We start from the raw sequence: 12,604 nt of genomic DNA on the forward strand, positions 1-12,604 counted from the left end.
ACGTGACATAACACCCCATGAATTGGATTTTCTTTTATCCAGTTTCTATTTTATCTTCCGCTGTGCTAATTTATTGTTTAATCTGCATGTGTTAGGGCTTTCTTTTGGGCCTTATTTAGGGGGTGTTACACTAGTCCATGAATATTTAAAATTGGAATTTTAAGAATTAATTCCTCAAATGAAATATGATTAATTACTCAATTAATCCATGAATTGAATGTGGATATAAGGGTCTGGGGTGTTATGCCACATCTGAGCTGGAGAACTCAGATGCACATGCTATATTAACTAATTATCCTCAAACACGTCATTACATCATCAAGGCACGCAGGCCGAAAAAAAAGACTAACTATCTAAGCCGAGGTCCTCTAGTGCGCTCCGGTGGCTAATCATCTGTGCCTGAAAACCAAATATATCTGTTCAGCGAATAATGCTGGTAACCCACTCCAACGCATTAAAATACAATATATATATATATATATATATATATATATATATATATATATATATATAGGGAAAATGACACTTTTTCCCCTGTGTTATATGCTTATAGCACTTTTTCCCCCTGAGTTATTCATGCATTCACATTTGCCCCTCAATTATTATAGAAGTGGCAATTTTTTCCCCTGATAATATTAAATGGACATTTCTACCCTTAAAACAAATATTTTATTTATTTCTCTTCTTCACCAAATTATTGCTTATACGTAGGGATAACCACGGTTCGGTTCGAACTGAACCAAACACTATAGCAATCAAATTAAAAAATTTCGGTTATGATTCATAACATAACCCAATATTTGGGTTTCCGTTTATTAAAATCGTAAACTGGAAAAAATTGGATCCTAAACCGTGAACCGGAGGTTCAAATCAGAACTACTAGCAATAGCTTAAATTAGAATTATAATATTTGCAAATAATGGTATGTTTTTTTCCGCATTTATATTGACTCTCACATATAAGTATATATAATCGCGATTTGAGTTTTATTTTGAACCGTCGGTTCACGATTTTGGATCCAATTTGAAAGGTTGGATCAAACTTTCTTTTAAAATTTTATTTTTTATTTTTAAAATATTCTAAATTTAACACTTAATGTATTTTATTTTTTCAAATCGTGGTTATAATTTGTTGGAGAAGAAAAATAAATGAAATATTTATTTTAAGGGTAAATATGTCCATTTAATATATCAGGGAGAAAAACTGCCACTTAAATAATTTAAGGGAGAAAGATATATACTTAGGAGACTCTAGCTTTAAAACCAGGAATAGACTCGACAGATGGGGATAAGCACATTCTAACAGTTATAATCAAACATATAAAGATATCATTAAGAATCTTAAGGTCACAAGTTAATTTCACCTCATTCATGTCATCTTTCAATCAATCATCTTTATCATATAAGCACACTTTGGTGGCACCACAGGACAAATCGAATGCCCATACATGAGGGTTAGCGCATATAGCGCTAACACAGCCCGCAGCACCCTGCCTCATACTGCAGCATGAAGGGGTTGACCGTAGCCTATCGATGAACCGTAGCTCATTAGATCGTAGACGAGCTCAGCAGCGGACCACAGCCTTACACACCGTTGACGAGCTCAATTAGTGGACCGTGGCCCTCTTTGTGGACTGCGGCCCTACACACCGTTGACGAGCTCAATCAGTGGACCGCAGCCCCTGTAAGACCGCTGACGAGCTCAGCGGCGGACTACAGCCCTACACACCGTTGACGAGCTCAAACGGTGGATCATGGCTCTCTTTGTGGACTGTAGCCCTACACACCGTTGACGAGCTCAATCGGTGGACTGTAGCCCATGTAAAACCAATTTGACCGTAGCCAATATTGGGGAGTCATACACATATAACACGTAGCAAGCACATGCGATTCATATTAACACATCGGGAGAGGGGAGAAAACATATAATGAAACCTATGCGTGGTCATCCACATACTAGGAATGGTCCTAGGTGGTTCATACATCCTTCACCTAGGTTGCGGGGTACCAATTCAACTAGCATACAATACACAAGACTCTTTTATCCTACGAACGATACCAAAACATCAAACTAGACTTAGACACGATAAACGGAGTCCGTTGGGACACCACGAGGGCCAGGGAAACATCAAACGGGGAAGCCAACAACCCAAAGTGGGGAAAAATCCAGCTGGTGGCCGGCAGGTGTAGGACCACCCACCGGCTGCCCGCTGGCAAAAAGTCTCCGGGCAGCGGGTGCCCGGCGGGCAGTCGTCTGCCCGCTGCCGGCGACGCCAATTTGGGCAACGGGTAGGTGGCGGGCCCCCTACCCCCACCTACCCCCACTCCCCACTGACTCTTTTTCAATATATTAATCCCGGAATCTTTCGTGGAACCCGAAACCATGTTTAATCACTTTTAAACGTAAACGGCGATACCACGTAGTCAATAATGGATCAGAACCAAGAATTATATTAAACATATCCTAACGTGACTTCTAATCTAAACATAAATAACACCCGAACATGCGAAATCCCACCCAAATATACCAAGAACATCACGATACGAAATTCCCAGTTCAATCTAGGGCTCTAATCATATTCATATCATCAAAATCATTGTTTATCTTTAAAATCAAGAACATCAAGATTTATCAAGAACATCACATAAATATCAAGATCCTCTTATAATCATCAAGATTATCAAGATCAACACATAAGATCGTCTCATCAATCATCAAGATCATATCATCATCATCATAAAAGATTTATCTAGACACAAGCATAGAGAAGAAGCTAAGAAGTAGATTATAGCGAAGAAAATAGGTTTTGTTGAGACATGGGTTACCTCTTAGCCTTAATTAAATTCCTTGGCTATTAAGGGTCTTTCTCTAAGATCTCCTCTTCTTGATTTCTCCTATGTTGGTGATAAGAGAATTCTTGGAAATTCTTGTGCGGTGATATCTATTGTGGTGTGTATTTTAAGTGGCTTCTTATGTCCCTATTTATATATCTAAGAGTCCTAATTAGGGTCTGAAGGGTATGAATTTGCTAATTATATTTATTATTAGATTAAGGGATTGGTTTTGGGGATAAGAGTCCATGGTCTATGGTGGACCCTTACTAGTTAATTAATGGAATTTAATTCTCTTTTCAGGGTAAGTAATTAAATAATTTGTTCGGGTTAGAAGCCGTAACACGGGGTGTTACACCTGTGTCTAAGCTTCGGAGACGAAGCTTCTTGTAAGAGGGGAGGGTGTAACACCCAGTGTTACAGCCTCCAAATTCGGACTAAATATGGAATTAATTTCGTTAATATATACTCCCTCCGTCCCGAATTAGATGTCTCATTTACTTTTTGCACGCTTTTTAATGAATTAAAGTAAATGTTATGCACTTTCGAATTATGCCCCTCACTTTTTCATTTTTGAAAATAAAAACAATAAAGAAAGCAAAAGCTAGAAGGGTAATTTGAAAAAAGTAGAATGATGGTGATGTTCAATTTTGGAAAGTGGACAACATTTTGGGACAAACTAAAAAGGAAAGTAAGACACATAAAATGGGATAGAGAGAGTAATTAAAAAGGATTTAATTGTGCTAGAATTCTCCTTAATTAATTAGTGTGGTCCGCAATGGATCATGGACCCTTATCTTAATCAAGTCTTTAATCCTGTTAGGAATAGGGAAAGTGGGCCTCTACTATTCAGATTCTAGTTAGGACTCCTGTATCTATATATAGGGGATTAGAAAGCATTTAGAAACCTTGCAACGATTAATCCTACCATGCGAGACATTCCCCGAGGAAACTTAGCAAAAGAATTCCCCACCACCAAGCCTAGGGAGATCAATTGAAGGAGAATCTTAGAGAAGAACCTTAGTAGCCAAGGAAATTGGTTAAGGCTAAGAGGTAACTAGACCTGGCAATTATCGACACGACCCGTTAACACGATACGAAACTGGACACAAAAATAACAGGTTAGTGTTTAGCCTTAACGGGGTGTTACACCCTCCCCCCTTACAAGAAGCTTCGTCCTCGAAGCTTAGACTTAACGGGTTGGAGGACATGGTTGCGTCGTGCACGTATTTCTTTAGTTGCGACACGTGGAACACGTTGTGTACTCGGTCCAGTTTGGCCGGCAATGCGAGGCGGTAAGCCAGGTTCCCGACTCTTTCTAAGATTTCGTAGGGGCCAATAAATCTGGGCTTAGTTTTCCTTTCTTGTAACACCCCCAACTTAAAAACCAAAATAAAAGACTTTTCTTACTAAACGACTAAATACAAATGCGGAAGCAAAAATCAAAATCTAAACCATTGGGGTGCTATGCCACGCTTGGGCAGCCAACTAAGCCCAAACGCACAGGCTAAAAAGGTTTCTATCTACAAATCCATAATACAACATTCCACTTTCCAAATCACAAATTAACTACAACAACAATTCAAGTTCTAAGACTAAACCAGTTATACCAAACTCAAATCCAAGACTACGAGCTCTACGCCGCACTCTCAAACTAGCAACAACTTCAAATCTTGCAAACATTAAGGTTTGGAAAACACAAATAAAAGAATTAGCATAAAATGCTAAGTAAGCTCTACTCCGCCCTGTAAAATACTTACATTTATACTTTTCAAATTGGACATACTTTGTAAATGAGTTTTAAAATTATTTCAATCATATAGTTTGACTCAATAACAAAGGTAAGTAGTAAATCATTTTCCAAGATAACTCTTAGGCACCAAGGCCATAACACACTCCACTCAAAATAGCATTAGGTTTCATATTAGTAATAGGGTCGCCAAAATAGTAACATTTACTCTTTCCAAAACAATACAACTACCATATAAATCATTCGTTCATTTCCCAAAATAATAAGTATGGAGGATTTAGAAATATCACTTTTCAATATGAGTATCATTTCGAAGCATAGCTTTCCACATAATCATTTTGGAAGTATAGATAGGTATACAAGTATATATGGAAGAATTCACAATAGCAAAATAATAATCTCTTCAAGTCATCATATCAAGATATAGATTTCTCTCAAGTCATTCTCAGAACATATATGTCAATAATAATAGATAGGGAGGAATTCAAATCATATTTCTCAAATCACTTTTCCAAGTATCACATATCCATATACTCTCATATATATATATATATATATATATATATATATATATATAAGGTGAAAGGGACGAAGGGTATTAGATCAACTAAGCCCTAGTGACACGGTAATCCACTCTATCGGCCACTCCACAAGTTTGTCCCTTTCGTGGGATAAAGGACTAAAACCTTAAGTGTGCACACCCTCTAATGGGCTTCCCCACCCAAAAGAGTAGTAACTAGTCCAAGTAGCCCAGGATGTTTTCTACCAGGCTACTCCACATATAATAGGTACCCAGGATGTTTTCTACTAGATACAATCTCATCAAAATAGGGCCAGAACCCACATAGGACCGAAGTCCACCATTCCACAACCATCCATCATATCCACATATCCTCCAAAAATAGATACATCTTTATATATCCTCCAAAAACAAGAATAGTTATCAAAATAGATACAGTATCCTCCAAAAGTAATAATTGTTTTCCAAGAAGGTTTTCATGAATATTATCATTTGCCGGTAGGCTATCCAAATTATAGTTTTCAAATAATACAACGCATTATAACCCATCAATATCCATACTTTCCATAATAGTTTTTATCCTCCAAAAAGAATATAATAGTATGCAAAATAATATATTTTCTCTAATTTACACATTTCCTCCAAAAACAATGTCCTTCAAAAGTAAATATAATGTCATATCCTCCAATATAAACATAGTTTCACTCATTTCAATATACTTAGGTTTTCAACCACAATTTCTCAAAGTACAAATATATATGTGTATCACAAAATTATAAGTTTTCTAATACTCAAATCAATCCCAATTATAATGGGGTTTCAACACAAAACATTTAGGCACACCATAGATTATACACCTTTCAAAAATATAGTTTCAACCCATATAAATCACAAGTCAACACCAAAATAACCATATTTTGCTATTTATCACATTTTGAAACTAGAACACATTCTAAAAATAATTTAAATACACAAATCATATACGTAAAACATTTAGTAGGGCAAAGTAATTTAAACAGACATAGAAACTTACCTCAAGCTAAGCTCTCAAAGCCAGCACCCAATCTAGGCTCAACTTATAAGTTAGTCACTTCAACAAGAACCTGTGGGTCAACAATCTAATATAATCACTAATCACTAAAAATAATAATATTATTATTATTATTAGTAACCATCACTAATCAACATCCTCATCACCATCGAATAATTCCTTTACCATTTACTGCCATCATCAACAATAATCATTTAACTCACTGCCATCATCAACAATAATCATTTAACCATGATTAATGATCATTAATTCATAAGCATCCTCATCATCCTTAAACACCATGATTATCACTAACCATCTTGCTAATCACCATTAATCCAACATCATCATGCTCATCATTATTCAATAATTATCATCATTAATCATTAATTATATCATTAGCATCGTCATCACCAATTATTGCATCATCACCATTTAATCATACCCATTAATGATTAATACCAAAATAATTAATAATTTCTACCTCATTAATCCACCATAAATCTTTAATCTTCATCTCATCACTTCACAATCTCTAAAGATTAAGCAATTCAAATTTCCAGATTTACCACCAGATCTCATCTTCAATATTAGCCATCCATAATCATCTTTAATCAGTTTTAACCCATCATACGTAAATCATAACATCCCCATCATCAATGATTTAATCTTCATTAATATATTGTCAGTACCCATAATCACTCAACTAATCATTACTACCATCCTTAATCATCATTAACAATATTATGATTATTTAAACAACATCAACCATTATCAATAATCTCTACCATCCTTAATCTTAACCAACCAACCATTACACTAATCACCATCTTTAACCCTAATCATTAACAACAACTAAACATTACTAACAGAACATACCTCACCTCAGCTTCGTCCACAACTTTGCCGGAAAAGGGAAGCTTCGACACCACCCCTCCTAACCACACCACACTACCGGCAACCACAGCTCAAGTCACAACACCGCGAACCTCCACCGCCCATAGCCGCTGCTCACCGAAGGAGGTCCAGCCGCCGCAACTGCTTTTGGTCCAACCACCGCGGGAGGAAACTTCGTCGCTAGAAGCTTGCCGGTCACGATCTAGTCGTCGCCGTCGACTAGAGATGAAAGGAGAAAGGTGTCGTCGTTGCTCTGCTTGCCGGTAAGAAATAGAGGAACCACTAGACTACTCTGTTCTGGCTGCTTCGTCGCGAAGAGAAAGGGAGACGGAGGACAGAGGAGGAGAAGGAGGTTCAAAGTACATGTCTTAGCTCACAACAAGGAAGATGGCTGTTGACGAAGAGAAATAAAAACAAAAATGGCGATGGGGAGTGAGTTGGTGTTGGCGGCTGATCTCTATCAGCAAAGAGGTTGAGATAACCTTGAATTAAAATGTTAGGGTTTTTGGTCTCAAAATTCATATCATATAATTTGGACTAAGGTTTGGATTATACAATTGGACTAGGATTATTTTGGGCTTAAACAAAACTATTTGGACTCAACATTTTAGACTTGTAAAATGATATTGACAGGCTCGACTCAGATAGATTTTGAATAGCAAAATTGTGGGCTATAAAATAAATTATTTAAGTTTAGGCACAAAAACAATTTGTTTTGAAAGTATTAGAGCTAAAATATTTAGGATTAAAAGATAGATTTTATTTTCAAGAATATTTTATTAAAATAAAGTGTTTTAAAATATCGGGGTGTCACAATTCTTCCCAAACCTCATTACCTCTCGCGTGGGTGAGATCTTCAACCACAGCTTCTCTCCTACTTGGAATTCGGTCGGCTTTCTCCCTAAGTCGGCGTAGGACTTTTGGCGGTCTTGCGCGGTGTAACACCCGTGTTACGACCTTCAAATCTGAATTAATTATTAAATTAATTCTGATAATTAAAATAATTAAGAGGAATTTAATCCAATTATAATTCCCTTAATTAACCCAGGCGGTCCACAATGAATCGTGAACCTTTACCTGAACCAGGAACATTAAGCCCATAGGGAATAAGGAAAGCAGGCCTTATTATTCAGACCTAGAGTAGGTTTTCCTTAAACATATAAATAGGGGATTAGGAAGCAGATAGAACCTTCCTCTCTTCTCCCTCACTCGAAAACACTCTAAGGTAATCCCGCCAAGGAAGTCCCCACTAACAAGCCTAGGAAGATCAATTGGGAGAAGAATCTTAGAGAAGAGCCTTAGTAACCAGGGATATTGATTAGGGCTAAGAGGTAACCCCTGTCAAAACCTATTTTCCTTGCTATATCTTATTTATTAGCTCCTTTTATAACTGTATATGTGATTTTGTGATTGAGTCTTGATAGAACCTTTGCCAAGGATTTATATTGTGATTATTTGATAATCTTGATAATCTTGATGTTGTGATTAATTATATGTGTAATCTTGTATTTTATTATGTCTAGAGCTTTTCCCTAGGGTTTATATCGTGGATCTCGTTGTTGTGATATTCTTGGTATATTTGGGTGGGTTTATGCATGATCGGGTGTTGAGGCTAGCCTAGGATTTGTTTTTTGGACTTTGCATATAGATTTCTTGATGTTCTTGAGGTTCTGGATGCCCCTGAACCATTATATGTATTAATGATGAGTCTTGGCATGTTTAGGAATCGTGTTAGGACGTATTTGGTATGATTCTTGATTTAATTCCGTTAATTGAATCCGTGGTGTTGTCGTTATGTGTTTGAATGTGTTTGGACATGGTTTTGGGTTCCACGAGAGATCCCGGGACCCAAAAGTTTCCTGAGTATCATTGGGGGTAGGTGGGGGCATGGGTACCCGCTGCCCAGCTCGCCTTGTCCAGCGGGCATCCGGCGGGCAGACCGGCCACCCGCTGGAATGGTGGCTGCCCGCCGGCGGGTGGTCCTCCACCCGCCACCTAGCCGCTGGAATTGTGTGGTGCGTCGTGATATTTTTTCCCCGTTTGATGTTTCCCCTTGTCCCGTTGTGTTCCGTTGTACCCCGTTTGTCGTGTATGAGTCTCGTTTGGTGTTTTGAGTATCGTTCTAGGAATTTATGTGTAATACGTGCCGTTGTTGTTGTGTCTTGATTGTTAATTGATTGATTATGTGTTGATTGATTGAATGGTGATGAGTATCGTGGTCATTGCGCAATGGCCGGTGTGATTGATGATGATGATGATGATGATGAGATTGTGATTGGTGGAAATGAATTGTTGGCGGTTGCACCACTTGTGCCCGGCCATTGCACTAAAGGTACAGGCCTAGCGGTTACTGTGCTAAAGGCACAAACCCAACTTCGACTAGCTTGCCATTGAGCATGGGTCAGGTTTTAAGTGTTGCGGTGTCATGTCAGGGCTATATGCGCTGAACCCTTGATATTGGCACTACAGGTGCGGATCATGCGAATGGCACTGCGGCGCTATCTTGATATGTTGGTGGATGAAAGGTGGTTTGTCGGTGGGGGCATGTAGTTGCCTGGAGGAATAAGGGAGGCGATATATGGGTGGCCTGGAGGTATAGGTTGGAACTAATATAAGGACGGAGGGGTGCTACAAGGTTGGAACTTGGTATAAGGTGGGAAGATCGTTTGTGTGCTTTGATGATTGCTTGTTAATTGATTGTCTTGAATGCCCTTGTTGTCTCTATTTGCTATTTATGAACTTGTTTGTCTATTATGTCTTGTATCGTATTCTTAGGATGCATGCTAGTCTTTATGATTGTCCTATATTGTCAAGTCTATTATCGTGTCTTGAGTCTTGATCTTGGATTTAAATTAGAGTCTCGTAAGTTATATATGTATTCCAGTTTTAAAATGATTTCTTTATATCTACCTATATTGTACTTAACGCGTCGGAGTGGGTTACCAGCATTATTCGCTAACGATTGTTACACCGAATGTGTTTCAGGAGCAGTTGAGTAGCTTCGGAGCGCGCTAGTCGGATTCGTGGATTTAGTTTAGATAGTTCTAGCTTTGATGAGGCTGGCATGCGTGCCTTGATTTGTATTTAGATATTAATTACGCTTTGTTAGTTAGTCTAGCCTATGCATCTGGGTTCTCTAGCTCAGATGTGGTATAACACCCCGTCTATCATGTTTAGTTTATGCTCTGTTTGGGAATTAATATTAGAATCGCCTTTATTCCATAAGCTTTAAAAGTTTAAAAATTTAGGGGTGTTACACGCGACCTTCATCTTCTCTTGTATGTACTTGACTTTCGCGATGGTGTCTTGTAGATATTGTGGTCCTAAAGCCACTGGGTTAACCATGTCTTCCCAACATAATGGGGTCCTGCACTTCTGACCGTACAAGGCCTCGTAGGGAGCCATACGTATACTCGCGTGATAGCTATTATTGTAGGAGAATTCGATCAAGTCCAAGTGTTCTTCCCATGATCCTTGGAATCGATCATGTAAGCCCTTAACATGTCTTCTAGGGTTTGGATAGTCCTTTCAGTTTGTCCGTCGGTCGTGGGGTGGAAGGCGTGCTTAGTTTTAATCTTGTCCCATAGCTATTTGTAGCGATTTCCAAACTGGGATATGAACCTGGAATCCCTATCTGAGACAATATCTCGTGGGACCCCGTGGTATTTGACCACCTGACTGATATAAGCCATGGCTAACTGCTTCATCATCCAAGTCTCCTTCATGGCAATGAATCGTGCAGTTTCAGTCAACCGGTCTACAATTTCCCATATTTTGTCCTTCCCCGTCTAGGTACAAGCAAACTTCCTACAAAGTCCATGGAAATGGAGTCCCATTACCTTGGGGTATTCCCATTCATGGGCTTTATTGACTCAATTTAACATGTTTGAGGGTTAATTGCATCTTTTTAAAGTTTAAGTGCCTAATTGACTTTTGGTGTAAAGTTTAGGGGCCTATTTGACCCTTTTCCCTTTTATAAAGACATAGTTGTATAAAATATAAACAAGGATTTTAACAACAAGAGTCAAACCTCTGACCTCAAATATAGCAATTAAAGTTTAACCAACTAAGCAACACAAACATTTATATATTAAAGTGCAACATCTTGTATATAACTGGGTTGTTTCTGTGTTGTCTGTGAAAACTGATAACATTATTTTTATTGCAGTTTTTAACAATTTTTTTATAATTAAATTGCAAAAGTTAATTAATTTTATATCTAATTTTATTTATTATTGCTATAAGTAGTTTTTATAAATATTGTTAATTTTTAGAGTTGTTTTTGTTATTAAGTTGATTTTGTTACCAGGACTATGTGGTCTAATGGTACCCGGGTTGGACTTTCATTTGGAAGGTTGTGAGTTCGAGCCTCAATGGAGGTGTTATTAGCTCTTTGTGTTTCAGTAGGTTGAGAAAGTATATGAATAGATACTACAATGTAATAGAGCTAGTAGCATTCAAAAAAGAAATAAAAGTTGATTTTGTTAATAAATTTGTCCTAATTTCCTAATCCAATTTAATTAGTTATTATTATTATTATTATTATTATTATTATTATTATTATTATTATTATTATGTTTAGCTATTAAAATAGGTTAGTCAATCGCTTCCCAAATAATAGATCGGATGACCGACGATAACGACAGAGAGAGATGCGCAAGTTTTTGCGGCCTCGGCTAAAGAAGCACCGAACGGCGTGGATCATGGACGAGGTTGGTCTCGTGGAGGGCGATTGAATAGACAAGCTTTGAACGAATGAAAGGCTCTCCAATGGCTGTCCCTGGTTCACGCTCTCTTCGGAATTTACGCCAAAGGAGTCCGGCGATGTCTGCGTGTAGGAATCGGAGGTGTGGTTGATGCTATACCAGTATAAAAGAGGGAGATTCTGAAGGAGGAAGGTATCAAATTGCACCGGGAAGGATTTCCGGTCAGCAGTGTAGTTCTTCCGGCCAGCGGCGTTAACATGGACGGAGGTGTTGTTTGAGCTTCTTGTCGGCGGCTACGGAAGCAATCCTGGGCTTGGTGTTAATTAACTTCAATCTGGTTCGCAGCTTACGTGCATGGTTTCTCCTCCTCTTTCTTCAATTATGCCTGTTGTTTAATTCACCTGTTCAATTCATAACTTTCTTCAATGATGTTTTCTTGTTTCAATTACAGTTGGCCGCATAATACTTTGTAATGCAATTTATTGGTTCATGAATGTTCTTCAACTCATTATTTGCAAATCATTTTGTTAATTTCTAATTTTCCAATTTTCCAATTCGTGAGCTGTGGGTTGTGTGTCTCTTGTGTCATCAATTTTCAATTTCAAAGCATTGTTTCAATTAATCAATATTCAAATTCTAAGTTTTTGTTGTTCATTTTAATTATTGATCTCGATTACTGATTATAACAAAGTGCTTTATTAAATTGTCTAATTCTAGGTACGTGAATTGTTTATCATAAATTTTTGCATTAATTTATTTAATTGGTTGACAAGTTAAGCTAAAATACATAATTTTTTAAAACTCAAAGTTAAAGCCAATAAAAATTAAACCAAGTAGAACCAACAAACTGAAAAAAGTTAGGAGAGTCAG

The 12,604-nt window shown here is 37.6% G+C and overlaps 1 long non-coding RNA gene across 1 annotated transcript; it reads right to left on the minus strand.

The window, feature by feature from the left end:
* Window positions 1-314: 314 nt before the first annotated feature.
* LOC109156931 lies at window positions 315-7,321 on the minus strand. The gene is made up of 3 exons (XR_002050131.1): window positions 7,011-7,321; window positions 6,135-6,204; window positions 315-399 (listed from the first exon to the last, which is right to left on the minus strand). It is a non-coding gene; the product is annotated as an uncharacterized LOC109156931 (long non-coding RNA).
* Between the last annotated feature and the right edge of the window lie 5,283 nt (window positions 7,322-12,604).

This window comes from Ipomoea nil, unplaced genomic scaffold, assembly GCF_001879475.1.
Source record: "Ipomoea nil cultivar Tokyo-kokei standard unplaced genomic scaffold, Asagao_1.1 scaffold0295, whole genome shotgun sequence".
Lineage (NCBI taxonomy): Eukaryota > Viridiplantae > Streptophyta > Magnoliopsida > Solanales > Convolvulaceae > Ipomoea > Ipomoea nil.